Genomic DNA, 20,840 nt, shown 5'->3' with positions numbered 1-20,840 from the left:
ATACCCTATATCTATATCCTGGCCTATATCTATACCCTATATCTATATCCTGGCCTATATCTATACCCTTTATCTATATCCTGGCCTATATCTATACCCTTTATCTATATCCTGGCCTATATCTATACCCTTTATCTATATCCTGGCCTATATCTATACCCTTTATCTATATCCTGGCCTATATCTATACCCTATATCTATATCCTGGCCTATATCTATACCCTATATCTATATCCTGGCCTATATCTATACCCTATATCTATACCCTATATCTATACCCTATACCCTATATCTATACCCTATATCTATACCCTATACCCTATATCTATACCCTATATCTATACCCTATATCTATACCCTATTCCTATATCCTATATCCTATATCTATAGCTATATCTATACCCTATATCTATACCCTGGCCTATATCTATACCCTGGCCTATATCTATACCCTATATCTATATCCTGGCCTATATCTATACCCTATATCTATACCCTGGCCTATATCTATACCCTGGCCTATACCTATACCCTGGCCTATATCTATACCCTATACCTATATCTATACCCTGGCCTATACCTATACCCTATATATATATCTATACCCATACCCTGGCCTATATCTATATCCTATGTCTATACCCTATACCCTTTTTGTTTTTGACCTTTTGAAATCCAGGGACACTTTTATGATGGGAAAGTTTCATCTTCATTTCGATCTTTACCTCACATGGACACCCGCTGCAGTGAGATTCTATTACCTTTAGACTGGTCATTGGCCCTGCTTTGCCGTTGCCGTTTTTCTGTTTGTTGACCGATCCTGCAGTTCATGGTATTGGTGGTTAGTTACTGTATTGGCCAGTATTTATTTTTGTTTTTTATACACTTCTTATTCTATTTGTGGGTGTTTTTTGGGACTAGTTCTGCTATGATCACATGTTGTAACTTCTCACTTTTAGAGTGAAAAAGGGAAATAAAAAGACTCAGCTAAAGTCCTAAATGTGTGTGTGTGTGATATATTATATAATGTGTTTTTTTTTTTCATTTATTTTTTTATAGCTTTTTATTAGAATAAGGCCAAGTCCATTAAGGGGTAGTCCATGGAACTAAACATATGACATCCCCTATCTGCAGGATAAGGGATAAGTGTTTGATCGTTGGGGCTCCGACCTTCTGTATGGGGCCCGTCCTTCTTACCTGACTCCGGCACACTGCCCACCTTCCTGCCAATCACCAGCCGGAGCAATGTCCTACCTCAGCAGGTAATTGACTTGCCCATGTCCAGGAAGTTGGGGGGCAGGAGCAAAAAATTCGGACATGTGCAAGTTTTTTTTTCCCATTGCCCACCTCCTGTAATTTGAACAGACTCAGCGAGCGGAGCTCAATGCTAATGTAAAGTCTTGTGTGCAACTTGCATCCAAAGATCCACCATGTTTTCCATCGTGCAAGGTCGTGGGTTGTAACATGACCACAGTCCAACATAGTGTTTTTTTATTTATATTATGCAATCGCAGATGTCGTGCTGTCTTGACCGTAGTCCTATCCTAATATATGCTGCAAAGATTGCAAATATAGTTCTAAGGCAAGAAGAGGTATCACAAAAGAAGTGTATTTTAGTAAAATTATATAGATATATACTGGGAACAAAATGCTGAGGGGGATATGGCTTTTTGGTAAAGTAGTATGGAAATAATTCACACAAAGTGTCGATGAATGGGTAAATGACAAAAAGGGATAAATTGCCTTCACTGCAACCAAATTCTGCAAATAAAAGAGAATCAATTCACTTAGAGCAACCAGTGCACCTCCAGCTGTTGCAGAATTACAACTCCCAGCATGCATCCCAGCATTGTCCACCCTCACTTCCTGTATTTGGACTCCTCACAGGGACACACAGACAATAGCTTTAGGGGCAAAAATATACACCTTTTTTTAACCATTGTATATTGCAGATATACATATAATGGTATTATCTACATTATATAAAACGTTGTTTTTGTTAATGACAGGTTCACTTTAATGAGCTTTTCTGCATATTTCTTAGTTTATTATCCTGACAGTCGGAAGCCTTCCTTAGTTTACCAGTATGTTTTCCTTTTTTTTTTATAATCGGAAACATCTTCTTTTATACTTGAACCAAATAGTATTCATGGCTGACGGGGAACAACCAACATTTTTTGCTGCATTCTGTGTAGGATCCCTCTTGAATCAGTTTTGCATTGATACAATTGTCTATAAACTCAAGGTCTATAGTTAATTTTTTAGACTTAGAAATCTAAATTACAATTTACATTAAAGTGTACCCGTCAGATCCAACAAAAACACATTTTTTTCAATATATCACTCAGTACCTAATCCTGACCATGTACATCTAGTTTTTATGTGTCCAGCACCTTTATTTTTTATTACCCTTTTAATTTAGCTCCCTAGTCGGAATTCCTCTCAGAGGGAGGGGGCGTGGCCTCACTGCAGGTCTCCGCCCCCCTCCCTCAGTATGCTATCTGCTCATATCTCCCCTAGCATTAGCAAAACTACAACTCCCAGCTTGTCCTCACTGACAGTAGCGGGACACAAGATGACAGTGGGAGGATTTTACCTCCATCTCTAAGCCCTGCGCTTACAGCTGTCAATCAAGGAAGTGTGTCCATGACATAGTACAGGGAGATATTACATGTTCTGTACTCTTTACCTGTATTACTGAAGTGTATGCACTGACTGGTGTCTGGTAGCGCCCCCTACAGTACAGGGAGGTATTACATGTTCTGTACTCTTTACCTGTATTACTGAAGTGTATGCACTGACTGATGTCTGGTAGCGCCCCCTACAGTACAGGGAGGTATTACATGTTCTGTACTCTTTACCTGTATTACTGAAGTGTATGCAGTGACTGGTGTCTGGTAGCGCCCCCCTACAGTACAGGGAGGTATTACATGTTCTGTACTCTTTACCTGTATTACTGAAGTGTATGCAGTGACTGGTGTCTGGTAGCGCCCCCCTACAGTACAGGGAGGTATTACATGTTCTGTACTCTTTACCTGTATTACTGAAGTGTATGCACTGACTGGTGTCTGGTTGCGCCCCCTACAGTAGAGGGAGGTATTACATGTTCTGTACTCTTTACCTGTATTACTGAAGTGTATTCAGTGACTGGTGTCTGGTAGCGCCCCCCTACAGTACAGGGAGGTATTACATGTTCTGTACTCTTTACCTGTATTACTGAAGTGTATGCACTGACTGGTGTCTGGTTGCGCCCCCTACAGTAGAGGGAGGTATTACATGTTCTGTACTCTTTACCTGTATTACTGAAGTGTATTCAGTGACTGGTGTCTGGTTACTTTTATATATAAGGATTTGCTTTATCTATATTAGTTATCTACTTATTTTTCTTTAATCCTCACTTTTTCCTATTTTTGGATGACATTTTGGTGGCTTCAGAACCAATTACCAGGTTTCCATAGAGTTCTGGTCTCAACATACAATGGTCGTCCTGGAACCAATTAATATTGTAACTTGAGGGACCACTGAATATGCATCTCATGCATGTGTATGACCATAGCAGGATCTCCTTAATTATTTACAATCACAATGTTACATAATTGAGTATTCCTACGGGAATCTACTTTATATTCATGTAATGTCTTTTTTTAGCGTCTCATTAAGTGATTTTTTTCCAGGAGCAAATAACGAAGCGATTTCTGATGTCTAATGGCTTAATGTAGATCTGTGACCATCACGTCCATGGTTACTCAGCTGATAGTAGTTTCCCGCCAGTCAGCATGTAGATATGTGTTTTGCAACCAGGGTGCCTCCAGCTGTTGCCAAACTACAACTACCAGAATGCCCGGACAGCCGAAGGCTGTCCTTGCATGCTGGGAGTTGTAATTTGGCAACAGCTGGAGGCACCCTGGTTGCAAAACACTGATGTAGAGCATTGTGAGACCCCTCATGAGTATTCCTGAGCAGCCTCTTAGGTTAAGATTACATCCTGGATGGTCACAGTATTGGGCAGGTATCATATGACCATGTTAGTGTCTGTAATGTGGATCCGCATTATGGATGTATTATATGATCTAGCATTAGAGCCGTATGTCATCTGTAAATGATCACTATTGCATTAGTAATGGGTGGCCTTTTTGGGAATAAACTGTATTCTGAGATGGCCGCTTTGAAGAACTGATAGAATATGAACTACCTACAGATTCATGGTTACTTTAAGACTTTAGTGGGTGTTTTCGTCCATAAAATACATACAAATAGAGTATTCTTAAAGGGGTACTCCGCACCTAGACATCTTATCCCCTATCCAAAGGATAGGGGATAAAATGTCTGATCACAGGGGTCTGGCAGCTGGGGACCCCCGCGATCTCTCTGCTGCACCCGGCGTTCCTTTAGAGCATCGGGTGCAGCGCTGGAGGCTCGTGACTTCACGGCCAAGCTCCCCCCTCAATGCAAGTCTGACATCACTGCCACGCCTTCCTCAATGCAAGTCTGACATCACTGCCACGCCTTCCTCAATGCAAGTCTGACATCACTGCCACGCCTTCCTCAATGCAAGTCTGACATCACTGCCACGCCTTCCTCAATGCAAGTCTGACATCACTGCCACGCCTTCCTCAATGCTAGTCTGACATCACTGCCACGCCTTCCTCAATGCTAGTCTGACATCACGGCCACGCCTTCCACAATGCAAGTCTGACATCACGGCCACGCCTCCCTCAATGCAAGTCTGACATCACGGCCACGCCTTCCTTAATGCAAGTCTGACATCACGGCCACGCCTCCCTCAATGCAAGTCTAACATCACGGCCACGCCCTCTCAATGCAAGTCACGCCCCTCCCATAGACTTGCATTGAGGGGGCATGGCCGTGACATCACCAGCCTCCGCCTGGCATCTCCAGTCATCCGGCACGAAGCAACGTTCGCTCTGTGCACCAGATGTCTGGGGTGCCACAGCCGAAATTGCGGGGGGTCCTGCCGCTGGGGACCCCCGCAATCTGACATTTTATCCCCCTTCCTTTGGATAGGGGATAAAATGTCTAGATGTTTTTATTTCATGTGCCCATGTATATATGGTATATTAACCATTAAAGGGGGTTCTCCACCATAAGGTGATTTTAGTATGTACCTGGCAGACAGTAATGGACATGCTTAGGAAGGATCTGCGCTTGTCTTGGGGCTAAATGGCTATGCTGTGAGATTACCATAACACTGTGGCTAGCTTTTTGTGAACTGGTATTTCCTGTTTGACTTTTCTTTTTTAACTACAAATCCCATAATTCCATTTTCCTCCCTCCCACACATCAGCCACCCCACCCTTTGAAACATAAATGAGCTGCATCCATTCAAAAGATCTGTGGTTTTCAATCAGGGTGCCTACAGCTGTTGCATTAGTTGCAGATTGATCTCTCTCCCACCAAGCGGTCCCTCCACCCATTGAAGCAGACAGAGGCTCCCTGTCATCAGCTGACTAGTGATGTCAGGTCTCGGCCGCATTGCAAAATGGGAAAAATCTGAGACAACAGTCATTTTGTATGCTGTTAAAAATAAATATTGGGCTGAAAATCACAGAATAATTGTGAGAAAACCGTCACACACAGGTACAGACACTATATTATGAACTACACGAACTTTACAGCCCCTGTAGCATTATTTGACTAATTTCTGCATTTGTATAGAATTGAAATAGCAAACTGGAAGGTTCTGACACGATAAGTTTCTATAAAAATTTTATATCTCTATTGCTTCAGCTTAAAATAAAGTCAACACAGCACGGACATGCATTGGCTGACACGTTTCTGTCACCATTGACCTTGATGATAGACTGATTGATCTATAATTAAGGTCAATGGCAACCGAAATGCGTAATTCCAAACTTCAGTTCAGTTGCCACTTACCTTTAAAGGGGTACTCTGCCCCTAGATATCTTACCCTTTGGATAGAGGATAAAATGTCTGATCGCGAAGGTCCCGCCAATGGGACCCCCCCTGCAATCTCTGCTGCGGCACTGCAGTCATCAGGGAGGTGCACAAAGCGAACTTCACTCCGTGCCTGATGACTAGCGATGTGGCGCTGACGTCACGGCCATGCCCCCTTGTGATGATCATGCCCCCCTCAATGCAAGTCTATGGGAGGGGGCGTGGCCCCCTCCCATAGACTTGCATTGAGGGGGCGTGATCGTGATGTCACAAGGGGTGTGTGGCCGTGACATCACAAGCCTCCGATGCAGCAGCCAGCATTTTAAATGAACGCCGGGTGCTGCAGGGAGATTGCGGGGGTCCCCACGCGATCAGACATCTTATCCCCTATTCTTTGGGTAGGGGGGTAAGATATATAGGGTCACGGAGTACCACTTTAATCATAGCCCAACTGGTCTATGATTAAGGTCATTGGCGACCGAAACCCGTCAGATCCATGTCTGTCCATGCTGTGTGGCCTTTGTTTTAAACTAAAGCAATAAAATTGCACATTCTATGGAAGCAAATACTGGCGGGAAACCTTATTATTTTTTTATTTTTTCTGTTTTTCATTTGTATAGAATTGTTTCATTGTTAATACTTTTTGGATGCGCGATTTAGTCATTGGTCTGCCAGGAGCAAGATGGCCCGTGTTCAGATCCGATAGGGAAATGTGCTTTCCGAGCCCAAAATGTTATTTTACCAGCTGCTGTTCCACGGGTTACGAAAACAGGACAACATCCGAGTGATGCAGCTGACACCATGTCACTAGGACACTACATCCCTTTCTTTCACTCCTTGTCTTTTGTTTCTTGAGAAAGTACAATTGTTCTTTAGGACCCTCATATGGCAGAACGTTACTGGCTCCAGAAATGGAGAAAGAGGAGCCTTGTTACATTGTTTTGCTTGAGAATAAGCCCTTGTTTTAGTTTGTTGTTTTTTTTGTTTGTTTTTTTTTGTTGTTTTTTTTTTCAATATTTTTATTTTTTTTACTTTGCAACTATTCCTTTTGATATCTTCAAATATGTTGTTTTGTGAATTTCTTTTGGTCGTTTTTATGCACTACAGCAGTGTTCTCAGCTGTTGCACAACAACGAATTTGGACACCTAACCGATGTCCAGGCATGCTGGTAGTTGCAGTTTAGCAACAGCTATAGGGCCACAGGTTGGGAACCAATGCCCTACAGCTGTGGTCTACAAACTGTGACCCTCCAGATCTTGACAAAACTACAACTCCCAGTATGCCCGGACAGCTGCTGTAGCTCATTTTGCTGCTGTAGCCCATCTGCTTTAAGATCTGGAGGGCCACAGTTTGCAGATCACTGCTCTAACTCCAAACATGAACACATGATGGGGCACTATCCTTTGTCTGGTTAGATTGTTTTGGGCTCTCTATAGTCAAGTAGACATGGTCAGTAGTAATACTTTCATGTTTATACCAGGCTCAATTGGTACTAAGGGGTCTCAGTGTGCCAGCAAAATGTCCCTCTCACCAATCCACCACCAGCCTTAACCGCTGATACAAGGCAGGATGTGTCCATGCTTTTGTGTTTTACGCAAAATTCTCACCCTGCCATCTGAATATAACAGCTGGAATCGAGACTCCTCAGACCAGACAATGTTCTTCCATCTTCCATTGTCCAGTTTTGATGACCAGTGTGAATTGTAGCCTCGGTTTCCTGTTCTTAGCTGACAGGTGTGGTCGTCTGCTGCTGTAGCCCATCTGCTTTAAATGGGCACTGTCAGATACAAAAACTTTTGATAAGTTGTAAAGCACGTATAACCAATAGGTTTTGCAATTGCTTTCATTAGAATTTTTTTAGTATTTCCTACTGAAAAAGCCAGTCAAACAACTACCCCCCTGCCTGCTTGGACACATACTAGTCCTGCTGTGTCCATGCGTCATCACCTATGTCATGGACACACTTCCTTGATTGACAGCTGTGAGTGGAGAGCTCAGAGCTGGAGGAAAAATCCTCCCACTGTCATCTTGTGTCCGGCTACTGTCAGTGAGGACAAGCTGGGAGTTGTAGTTTTGCTAATGCTAGGGGAGATGTGAGCAGATAGCATACTGAGGGAGGGGGCGGAGACCTGCACAGTGAGGCCACGCCCCCTCCTTTAGAGAGGAATTCAGACTAGTGAGCTAAATTAAAAGTGTAATAAAATAAATAAATAAATAAAGGTGCTAAACACATAAAAATTAGATGTACGTGGTCAGGATTAGGTACTGAGTGATATATTAAAAAAAATTTTTTTTTGTTTGATCTGACAGGTACACTTTAAGATTGGATGTGTCGTGGTGTCCGAGATGGTATTCTGCATACCTTGGTTGCAACCAATGATTATTTAAGTTACTGTTTTAACTTTCTGTCATCTCAAACCAGTCTGCCCATTCTTCTATGACAAAAAGGCATTTCTCTCCCCTCAACTGCCGCTCACTGGATATTTTCTCTTTTTTCGGACTGTTCTCTGTAAACCCTAGGTTGTGTGGGAAAATCCTAGTAGATCAGCAGTTTCTGAAATCCTCAGGCCAGCCCGTCTGACACCAACAACCATGACACGTTCAGGGTCACTTAAATACCCTTTCTGCCCCTTTCCGGTGCTAGGTTTGAAATTCCGCATGTTGTCTTTACCATGTCTACATGCCTAAATGCCTGTGACTACTAAACTATAGACTGTGTATGCCTGCGTGTTTTTTATATATTTTTTGCAGGTAAACCAGCAACGTAGAACAATTGAGATGTGAATGGGGACCTAAAGGGTAGAGATATCATATATTTATATATATATATATATATATATATATATATATATATATATATATAATATATATATAATATCTCAACGTGTGTGTGTGTGTGCATGTTCCACCGCAGGTCGGGATTTAGGGATGGGATAGGTGGACAAAAGCTTCCTCCTTTGTTGCTTTTCTTCCTCCACAAGGATAGGGTAGGAAAAACCGAGCAGCGCCGGGTACAAGCTGTCCCTTTCTGATTGGTGGAGGTGGGTCTAATCCCAAAATGATTATAAAAAGAATGGAGGAGCTAAGGCCTTTTCGCCTGAATGGCTTTGACCTCATCATCTGTTATCTTTCCAATCCAAGACCCAAGCCACGTCAGTGAATTTTTAAAACTTGGAATCCGGCTTCATAGGTGTAAAAACAGTTTTTATTTTTTTATTTACACATCTGTGAAATACACACAGGACAATACAGTGCCGACGTGTTTCGGGTAGGCACAACCCTTAATCATGGCATTTGATTAAGGGTTGTGCTGACCCAAAACATGTCTGTATTAACTTACTATATCTCTGTGGTCTTCCTCCAGCTGTTGCAAAACTACAACTCCCAGCATGCCCGGACAGCCAACGGCTGTCCGGGCATGCTGAGAGTTGTAGTTTTGCATTATCTGGATGTCCACAGTTTCTAGTATCCTTATCTGATCACCTGGCTTATCCCATCTATCAGGTGCAGCATTGGTGGAGTTTTTGTCACACCAGTCACTCTGTGGGTTGGGGAAGTAACACTCAATTCCCAGAGACAGAAATATTCTTAGAGCAGTTGTCACTTTCTCCTGACAGCTCATACGAAATGTATTACTCAGCAGGTGGGAGCGAAGCGCAGGAAGGAGCACCACCGAGGGTGAAAGTGAAACTTCATTGTGAAGACACTTCGAGGGGGTTTCCATCCTTATGGATCTAAAGTTTGAGGCTAAGAGTTATGGAAATTTCCAATGTGTTTTGGGAGGAGTTTATTCTTTGAATTCTGAAAGTTTTGTGGTGGTAAAAAGCCTCAAGTCATGGACCAAGCGTTCACCAAAAAAGTAAAAAAAATGTATTAAAAAAAAGCAACCTATTTGTTATCGATGCATGCAGAAAAGTCCGAGATATTAAAATATAAGGTTTATGATCCTGTCAGAATAATTTTATTCTTTAAAAAATATAGCAGTAAAATAGAAAAGCATGTAAACATGGGTAGATCTTTGTGATCGTCTTAATCCACAGAATAAAGATCACCTGTATTTACTATAAAGTATAAAACAAAAACACTCCCAAAAGTTTCTGTATTCCGGTTTTCCTTTCAATTTCCCTCCCGAATTTTTTTTTTCCTCTGGTGTGCGTTTTATGGTAAAATGAATGGTGTCATTGCGAAGTACAATTGGTCCCGTAAAAAACAAGCACTCGTATGGGTCTCAGGATGGAGGGGGAAAAAACCGAAAAAACGCCTCTTAAAGGAGTAGTCCAGTCCTGAAACACTTATCCCCATCCTAAGGATAGGGGATAAGTTTCAGATAGTGGGGGGGGGACCCCACGCAAGGACCCCACGCAAGGACCCCACGCAATCTCCCGTACGGGGCCCCGGCAGCCCGCGGGAAGGGGACTTGTTGACCACCGCGCAAAGCGGCGACTGACGCACCCCCTCAATATAAGTCTATGGCAGAGTTGGAATACTGCCTTCGGCATGTCGAGGGGGCATGTCGGCTGCTGCTTCGTGCGGTGGTCGACACAAGCTATCGGGCCAGAGAGACGGGGCCTCGTACAAGAGATCGTGGGGGTCCCAGCAGTCGGACCCCCTCTATCTGAAACTTATCACCTATCCTTAGGATAGGGGATACGTTTTTCAGGTTTGGACTACTCCTTTAAAGGAGAGGAGGAAAACATTTTTAATATGTAAAAATGTAACCTAGCTGTATCCTCAAGGCCCAAATGAGCTTTGTTACTACGGCCTATACTCTCCACTAAAAACCACCCACTTCTATTAAAGAAAAACTGCCAGCAAAGTCACCCGCACTAACCAGTGGAACTGACTGGTAGTGGCGGTGATGCTGATAAAAACGCTGCCTACTATGCCCTGACGTGCTGCGGCGTTCCTCCGTTATGTCCCTAATTTGCGATAATGCAAATGACCAGTCAGTGGAACGTGTGGAGTTATGATTGCGACCTCGGGCACTGTGACGTCTCAGCGCTCGGCCCGCTCATACATATTCTTACAATCACCTCTGCTTCCCCGCTCTGTATTTATTTACTCCTACTGAGCGTGTACTAATGATGGCCGCAGCCATCTTGGATCATCAGCACATGCGCAGTAGGAGTAAATACAGAGCAGGGAAGCAGAGGTGATTGTTTGAATGTTCCCTTAAAGGGGTACTCCAAAGGATAGGGGATATGATATCTGATCGTGTGGGTCTCGCTGTTGGGGACCCCTGTGATCTCTGGGTCAGCAGCGGCCGGATCGCGGAAGCTTGGAGCTTGTGTTCGGCACATCATGCCACTCCCCCTCCATTCAGGTCTTTGGGAGGGGGCATGGCTAGCCAGTCATCCGGCACATAGCAGAGTTCGCTCCGTGCACAGATGACTGGGGTGCCTCACCAGAGATTGTGTGGGCCCCTAGTGGCGAGACCCCCGCGATCAGACATCTTATCCCCTATCCTTTTGGATCGGGAATAAGATGTTTTTTGCCGGAGTACCCCTTTAAATGGGCACTATCAGATTCAAAAAATTTTTTGTTTAGGTTGTACATCTTTGCAAAACCTGACCCTTTCTAATATACTTCATAAGATAAGTTTATTTCCTTTTTATAAAAATGTAAAATACCACTAGGGGTCCCCATACCATCCAGAACACAATCATGTCCTGCTGTAGCATCATCTTTGTCCTAGCTGAAGCACAGGCTGGAACAAAGTCCAGGAAGTGAGGATGGGACTAGCACTTCTTTGTGCTCACTCCTGTTCTTTCAGACTGCAGCATGCAAAAAATGGGATGAGGGGGTTAGAGAGCAGCCTGTAGTGATTGGATGAAGAGACCCAACACAGAAGATTTAGAAAGGAAGATGAGTCATGCAGAGTGAGGACACGCCCCCTCCAAAGTACTGAATGACAAACCAAGTGAGTAAAACAGACAGAAGGTATTTATGAGAGAAATATAGGTGCTAGACATAAAAAAAAAATTTATGTACATGACCAAGATTAGGTACTGAGTAACAATTTTTTTTTTTTTTAATATATGGTATATGACAGGTTTAAGTCTTGTACCCTGGCGCTATACTGCTCTACTTTTGTTCTGTATTTTTGACCCAATCTGGGATGAAGGCTTCTAACAAGATGTCCAGTGACGGCAAACATCTTAGGAATATCAGTGTGAGTTTAAAGGGGTACTCCGCCGCTCAGCGTTTGGAACAAACGCTGGAGCCGGGAGCTTGTGACTTCATAGCCCCGCTCCCTCATGACGTCACACCCCGCCCCTCAATGCAAGTCTATGGGAGGGGGCGTGACGACTGTCACGCCCCCTCCCATAGACTTGCATTGAGGGGGCGGGGCTTTGAAGTCACAAGCTTCTGTCTCCAGCGTACGGAACAGTTTGTTCCAAACGCTGAGCAGCGGAGTACCCCTTTAACAAAGTAAAAGCAAGGCGATGAATAAATGCAGAACTGCATCTCCTTCCTAGAGGTCTCTTGGTTTATGGAGAAATGTGCTGACAATGACTTATATGGAACAATGTTCTGATGACTCAAAGGCGGATTTATTTGGTTGGAATGCGAGTCCTCATGTTTGGCACAAAGCGAGCTTTGACCGACCACTAGCGCCTCATACAACCACTAACCATAGTGTTAGAAATCACCATTGTTTAGCTGGGGCCGGAGTTCTGCCTGTGAAGGAGTCAATGTAACATCATGCAAAAGGGCTATTTCTAAAAATAGGAGTCCTTTTCTCAATGAAGAATCCTTTCTGTGGCATGGACACCTATTGCTGTCGTGTTAAGGGGGCTTGGTGATGGGGGGCACCATGGTTGCTCAAAAATTTACCAATCTGTTGAAAAACGACAACTCTCAGTATGTCCAGACAGCCTTCGGCCATACTGGGAGTTGTAGTTTTACAACAGCTGGAGGCACCCTGGTTGGGGAGCATTGGCTTAGATAAAGGACACCTTTTTTAAAGGGTTTCCTTTTTTATTAATATATTTTTTCTTTAATGTAAGTTCTGTTTATTTGCCTATTTACATAGAATGATATAATGCATCACACAAAAATAATACCTTATACAATAATCAATTTTTCCTCCATGTTGCTTCCATTTCCCGTTTTTGTGTCGGCATCCACACAACGGGACCTTCCTGGGCTAGTCTATGTCAGATCAGCACAGGTGCCGAAAACAGCTCATCCCTACACTTTAATACTACATTAGAGTCAGTCTTGAGCATTAAAGGGGTATTCCAGGCAAAAACTTTTTTTATATATATATATCAACTGGCTCCGGAAAGTTAAAACAGATTTGTAAATTACTTCTATTAAAAAATCTTAATCCTTCCAATAGTTATAAGCTTCTGAAGTTGAGTTGCTGTTTTCTGTCTAACTGCTTTCTGATGACTCACGTCCCAGGAGCTGTCCAGCTCCTATGGGGATATTCTCCCATCATGCACAGCTCCCGGGACGTGACATCATCATTGAGCAGTTAGACAGAACACTTCAGAAGCTAATAACTATTGGAAGGATTAAGATTTTTTAATAGAAGTAATTTACAAATCTGTTTAACTTACCGGAGCCAGTTGATATATATAAAAAAGTTTTTGCCTGGAATACCCCTTTAAGGCTGTGAAGAACCACGGATGATAGCCTTATGGTATACAGCATTGTTTCCCAACCAGTGTGACCCCAGCTGTTGCAAAACTACAACTGGGAGTTGTAGTTTTGCAAGCATGCTGGTTGGGAAACTCTGGTATACAGCTTCAAACCTCTGTGAGTAAGTTTGTTGTCCACTTTGGTGGCTGGTAGTAAGCCATCTGTACAGACAAGGAAGAGATCTCTCTAGTTTGCCCTACACAAACAGACAAGATTTATTTTTTGTTTCATGAGAGTAAAGACTGTATTGTTTTGTTACTGAAAAGTAGACAGGAGAAACCCACTTTAAAGGGGTACTCCGTTGGAAAACATTAATTTTTTTATTTTTTTTTTAAATCAACTGGTGCCAGAAAGTTAAACAGATTTGTAAATTACTTCTATAAAAAAATCTTTACTCTTCCAGTCGTTTTTTTAGCGGCTGTATGCTGCAGAGGAAATTCTTTTCTTTTTGAATTTCTTTTTTGTCTTGTCCACAGTGCTCTCTGCTGACACCTGATGCCCATATCAGGAACTGTCCAGAGCAGCATAGGTTTGCAATGTGGATTTTCTCCTGCTCTGGACAGTTCCTGATATGGGCATCAGGTGTCAGCAGAGAGCACTGTGGACCAGACAAAAAAGAAGGGAAAAAAAAAAAATGTCCTCTGTAGTGTACAGCTGCTATAAAGTTCTGGAAGGATAAAGAATTTTTTAGGCCCCGTTCACACTACGGAATTCCCGCGGAATTCCGCAGTGTGAACTTTAACATTAGTGTGAACGGGTTTCCGTGAGACCCGTTCACACTGCGGAATTTCAGCGGCGACATTTCCGCCGTTGAAAGTGTTCCGCGCAAAGAAAGAACATGTTCATTCTTTGCGCGGATTCCGCAAGCACTGCATAGCCGTCGATGGTAACGGCTCAGTGCCCCGTGGCCCTAGCGCCGAAGTATTTTCGTCGGCGGCCACCAGGCGGAAGCTCCGCTCGCGGATTTCATCCGCGAGAATTCCGTAGTGTGAACGGGGCCTTAATAGAAGTCATTTACAAATCTGTTTAACTTGCTGGCACCAGTTGATTTAAGAAAAAAAACATTTCCAACGGAGTACCCTTTTAAGGCTGTGAGGCACCTCGGATGATAGTCTTATGGTATACAGTAGTGTTTCCTAACCAGTGTGCCCCCAGCTATTGCAAAACTACAACTCCCAGCAGGCCCGGACAGCCTTCGGCTGTCCGGGCCAGCTGGGAGTTGTAGTTTTGCAAGCATGCTGGTTGGGGAAACTCTGGTATACAGCCTCAAACCTGTGTGAGTAAGTTTGTTGTCCACTTTGGCGGCTGGTAGTAAGCCATCTGTACAGACAAGGAAGAGATCTCTATAGACAAGATTTCTTTTCTGTTTTATGAGAGTAAAGACCGTATTGTTTTGTTACTAAAAAAGTAGACCGTAGAAACCCCTTTTTAAATGGTACTTCCTCACGTGTTGCTGCTATTTGACTACCTCTATAGAGCTAATCTCCCACAAGGGGTTTACCTTCTATAAAAGCTTATCACCTATTGACTTGATGGGTAATAGTAGTCTAATGGATGTGGGTCGGATGAGTGGCTCCTCCCCCGTCGAATGGAGTTTGCATGTTGAGGCCAATTGTTTGCCTTCACCTCCCTAGCGTGCAGATTCCATGATGCTGCTGACCTAGTTTTCATTCTTCTGCCTTTTCATTCATCCCCATAGAAGAGCTCCAGCCTGGTGGGTGCGGCGTTAGATCCAGAAGTGAACATAGCCATTTATTCTTCACGTAACATCCAGCCAAGGGTTTATTTAGATTGCTGGGTATTGTTTACCATATTGCTGCTTTTCCTTCTCAGGCTATGTTCACACAGCGGAAATTCTGCTATTCCTCTCAAATTCCGTTCTGCAAAGCTTGCTGCAGAACTTTCACAGTTTTGCGGAATTTCTGAGAGCTCAAAACCCAGAATTTTGCCGAAATTCAAAGCCCCATTAATGGGGTAATCTGGTGGAAAACAATTTTTTTTCATATCAACTGGTGCCGGAAAGTTAAAACAGATTTTTAAATTATTTCTTCTATTAAAAATTCTTAATCCTTCCACTACTTATCAGCTGCTGTATGCTTCACCGGAATTTGGGTAGTTCTTTCCAGTCTGACCACAGTGCTCTCTTCTGACACCTCTGTCCATATCAGGAATTGTCTGGGGCAGGAGAGGTTTGCTATGGGGATTTTCTCCTGCTCTGGACAGTTCCTGACATGGACAGAGGTGTCAGCAGAGAGCGCTGTGGTCAGACTGAAAAGAGCTACACAACTTCCTCTGAGTCATACAGCAGCTAAGTGGAAGGATTAAGAGTTTTTAATAGAAGTAATTTACTAATCTGTTTTCTACCGGAGTAACCCTTTAAGTACAATGGGATTCTGCCCGGAATTCTGCTAAATTTAAAGACCTGTTCAGTGCTTTTGCAGAATCTGGAAAGCAGAATTTCTCCTGCCGGAATCTCAGCGCGGAATTCTGTTGAAAAACTGCTGAAGTTTAAAGCACAATGGGGGGAGATTCATCAAAACCTGTGCAGAGGAAAAGTTGATCAATTGCCCATAGCCACCAATCAGATCACTTCTTTCATTTTTGAAAAGGCCTCTGAAATGTAAAAAAAAAAGCTATCAGATTGGTTGCTATGGGCAACTGGTCAACTTTTCTTAGCACAGGTCTTGATAAATCTCCCCCATTATGTTCAATGGGATTCCGCTGTCCTATTCACACAGTTGAAATTCTGTATTCTGCAAAACTTTCGGCAGAATTCAGTGTTTTGGGCAAAAGTTCCATTGCAAGCTTTGCAGAAGGAAATGTGAGCGGAATTGCAGAATTCTGCCGTGTGAACCTAGCCTAAATGGGACAGCTGAATCCCCATTTAATTTAATGTGCGGTTAAAATTGCAGAATTTCTGAGCTAAATTTTAAGGCGGAATTCGGTGCAGAAATTCCACCTTATGAACATAGGCTCATAAATATGTAGAAAGAGGAAAAATGAACACAGGTGGCGCTGCCTGATGCCATCCTTGAGACTTGAAAAAGGGGGCACATGCTTCTGAAATGCGTTGTCAGTTTCTTTAATAAAACCTTTTTTTTTATTTTAACCCTCTGTGACTGCCACCGGCGCATCCGCAGCATGAAATACGCTGCGGATGCACCCTCTGACCCTGCCCTATTAGTCTCCTATAGGGACTAAACAATAGTGACTAAAATGTGTTTAAAAAAAAAAAAAAAGGGGGGGGGCAAATGCGTTTGAATCGCGTTGTCAGTTTCTTAATAAAATCTATTTTATTTTAACCACGGTGTACCTGGTTTGTCCCGGTTACCTGAACCGCGGTGTCCGTGGTTGGTCTCGGTTACCTGGTAATCAGTTACCGGTATAAACCATTTTAGATGCCGCAATTCAAAATGATTGCGGCATCTAAGAGTGCCGAAAATACCATGCAGGTAGCTCAGGGAAGCCGATCGGGACCACCAAAACAAAATTGCAGGGTCCCGATTAGCTGAAAGGAAGTCAGAGGGTCCCTACCTGCTTCTGTCCTGTTCCTCATAGGTGCTCTATTTCTGCAGGCATCCTCTGCAGCCAGGGGTAATGCAGTGCCAATTGCTATGGCCCAGCATTGTTCAGTTTGTGCAATTAAGATTCCATGTAAGGGCAGGGTCACACGGGACGGATCAGCAGCGTATTTCACGCTGCGGATGCGCCAGCGGCAGTCACAGAGGGACTGCAGAGTGAGCTCCCGGCTGCCGCCGGGAGCTTGCTCTGCAGTCCCTCTGTGACTGCCCGATTAGTCTCCTGTAGGGACTAAAGAATAGTGACTAAAATGTGTTAAAAAAAAAAAATAGGAGGGGGGGGGAGGGTACATGGTTCCAAAACGCATTGTCAGTTTCTTAAAAAAATCCTTTTTTATTTTAACCACGGTGTCTGTATTGTGCCAGTTACCAGTGCGGCACGCCCCATAGAAAACCCGTTTTTGCTCCTCTGGATACTTCAGTGACTTCAAGATTCGGTAACACAGGCTCATGCTCGTACTTCTTTTATTGTCCTTCATTTTTCTTCTTCCATATTGTGTGTCCCTGTGAGCGACCTATGAGGTTCTGTGGTCCCTTCAGGCAGCGGCTCCTTTACAATAAATCCTGCCGGATGACTGTACTGGTGAAATATTGTATGTAATATATCTGTGGTTTTGTGACATCTTGTGTGTACATGCCTGTGGATGCATTATCGGGATTGAATCCAACATTATGTTCCTTGTGCTTGCTTCTTGGAATCTGTAGACGTTCATCTGTTATCTGAGCTCCCATAGTGCACTGCGCTCTGCCAACGTAAAAAGCAGAACAAAAAAAGCCAAGAATTTGCGGATATCAGCATTTTGTGCAGAGTGTTCTCTGGTAATCTGCAACAATGTATCAGTCCTGGCAGATTAGCTCGCGGAGCGTTGCATAGACTGGATCAGCTGAGACCAGCACTATGGGACTGCAGCCTATACAGTGACTGCAAACTAATATCCTGGAAAAGATGAACTCTGCCCCTAGACATCTTATCCCCTATCCCCGCCACTGGGGACCCCCGCGACGTCACGATTCTCCGTCCTCTGTTTCGCCCTTCATTAGCCACAGAGCAATCCTTTCTCTGTGCAAATGAGAAACAGGGGTGCTGCAGGAGAGATTGCGGGGGTCCCCAGCGGTGGGACCCCCGCGATCAAACATCTTATCCCCTATCCTTTGGATAGGGGGTAAGATGTCTAGGGGCAGAGTGCCCTTTTAAGGAAGTGGGCCGTTACTTGCTCATGTCAAGGAAGGTAGGGACTAGAGTGAACTGGGAATGGGTAAGAAGGACAGACCATGTGCAGGATAGACACCCGCAATCAGACACTTGTCCCATATCCACATGATATGGGACAAGTGTCTGATAAGTTCAGCTCCCTGGACTAATCCTTTAATGGACATTTCTCAATCCGATTCGTATTAATGTTCTCCCGCCCCATCACAGATAATGTTCTCCCGCCCCATCACAGATAATGTTCTCCCGCCCCATCACAGATAATGTTCTCCCGCCCCATCACAGATAATGTTCTCCCGCCCCATCACGGATAATGTTCTCCCGCCCCATCACGGATAATGTTCTCCCGCCCCATCACGGATAATGTTCTCCCGCCCCATCACGGATAATGTTCTCCCGCCCCATCACGGATAATGTTCTCCCGCCCCATCACGGATAATGTTCTCCCGCCCCATCACGGATAATGTTCTCCCGCCCCATCACGGATAATGTTCTCCCGCCCCATCACGGATAATGTTCTCCCGCCCCATCACGGATAATGTTCTCCCGCCCCATCACGGATAATGTTCTCCCGCCCCATCACGGATAATGTTCTCCCGCCCCATCACGGATAATGTTCTCAGTCCAAAGGATAGGGCATAAAATGTCTGATGGCTGGGGTCCCACCGCTGGGGACCCCCGCGATCTCTCCTGCAGCCCCCACTTGTCTTAAGCTGCATGGAGCGAAGATCGCTCTGTCTGATGACTCACAACACAGGGGCCGGAATATTGTAATGTCACGGCTCTGCCCCCCCCCCCCCCATTGTGACATCACGTCCCGCCCCCACAATGCAAGCCTATGGATAATATATATACTTATACTTGCATTCAGGGGGCGGGGCCATGCTGTCGCAATACTCCGGCCCCTGTATGGGGAGTCATCAGACACTGAGCGATCTTCGCTCTGTGCAGCTGATGACAAGTGGGTGCTGCAGGAGGGTTTGCAGGGGTCCTAGTGGCGGGACCCCCACAATCGGACATCTTATCCCCTATTCTTTGGATAGGGGATAATGTCTAGGGGCGGAGTACCCCTTTAACCACTGAAGTGCAGCAGCGACTATATGGTAAGAATATACTGTTATACCCGTTAAAGGTGTACTCCACTCCTAGACATCTTATCCCTCCTCCAAAGGATAGGGGAAAAGATGTCAGATCGTGGGGGTCCCGCAGCTGGGGCCCCTGCAATCTCCTGCAGCATCGGGCGTTCTAAAAAAAAAGCCGGGTTCCTACGTCAGTGGCCGTGGTGTCACGGCCACGCCACCTCGTGCGTGAAGTCATGCCACGCCCCCTCCATTCATCTCACAGTCCCTCCCATAGACATGAATGGAGGGGGTGTGGCTTCACGTCACGAGGGTGTGTGGCCGTGACGTCAAAATTACAGCCTTCTGCTCCGAGCAGTCTAATCAAAATGTTCTGTTAAGGTCAGGAGGGGTGTTGGAAGTAGTTAGGAATAAAATCTGATTTAGTTTAGAAAATGTAGTTTGATGACAGGTACACTTTAAAAAGCAGTGTATCATACCTTTCCCCTTGCTCACATTGTTTGAGCAGGAGAAAGTGGGCGTTCCCCAGCAGACACAATGTCACTGAAGCCTGCGAGAGCTATGCCTCACCATGCCCTGCACGCACTTCCTAGGTTTGGTCTCCTGCCAGGCCGGGAGGAGACCAAACTAACACTTTGCACTGTGCAGGGAACAGAACAGAGCCACCTAGTGGCCATTTTTTCAATCACATTAAAAACCTATAAAGGTTGAGAATTTTAACAGCAAGTAAATTGCAAAGTGTCTTATAGTTACATAAAAGTTTAGTTTGGTGACAGGTGCTCTTTAAAGGGTTAAGGCTCTCGAAAGTCTGGAAGAAAAAACAATGACCTGTCTTAGCCTTGAGGACAAGATGTGGTGGTGTCCTTTAGGGGTTAACCAGTGGAATGTTAGGTACCTGTTCTGCTAGAATGGGGGTTTGCTGTTAAATATCTACTTGGTATTCCGTGCAGTGCCCGTGCCCCATCCAGCCTCTGCGCCAGTCATCACTAACTGGTTCTGTTACTCATTCACCTGTCAACCGTCACGTTTTAAGAAATGAGGCGAGGATTAGAGTTACATAAGACCTTCTAATACACACTTAAGTACTGTGCGAGAATTATAGGACTATCTGGATCAAAGCCCTCTGACTACAAGGACCAGTGCCTTTTGGGGGGGGGGGGGGGGCTATTACCATGCAGGAGCTCAACAACCAAGGAGCCGTTTCCTTCTCGTGTACAGGTGGTACCCTTGGTATCTCATCTTTGACCTGGTCTGGCAATATCATCTTTTTGGCTTCTTTATTCCTGGGAATGCTGGGGGGTTAACACCTTCTAGTCCTTCAATACGCTTAGAATGGTTGAGTAGGATTACATGGCGGCCAGAGTATTCATGGACTGGTTTGGCCAGTAGAGCAGGACGCACACAGG

At 44.4% G+C, this 20,840-nt stretch overlaps 1 protein-coding gene across 6 annotated transcripts in view; it reads left to right on the top strand.

Moving 5' to 3' along the window:
- The window catches only part of PACS2 (phosphofurin acidic cluster sorting protein 2), a 125,948-nt gene that overhangs the window by 26,969 nt on the left and 78,139 nt on the right, over nt 1–20,840 (top strand). The gene's annotated exons all lie outside the window — the stretch shown is intronic.

The sequence above is a fragment of the Hyla sarda genome, chromosome 11 (genome assembly GCF_029499605.1).
Source record: "Hyla sarda isolate aHylSar1 chromosome 11, aHylSar1.hap1, whole genome shotgun sequence".
NCBI lineage: Eukaryota > Metazoa > Chordata > Amphibia > Anura > Hylidae > Hyla > Hyla sarda.
This window is presented reverse-complemented; position numbering and strand designations above follow the sequence as displayed.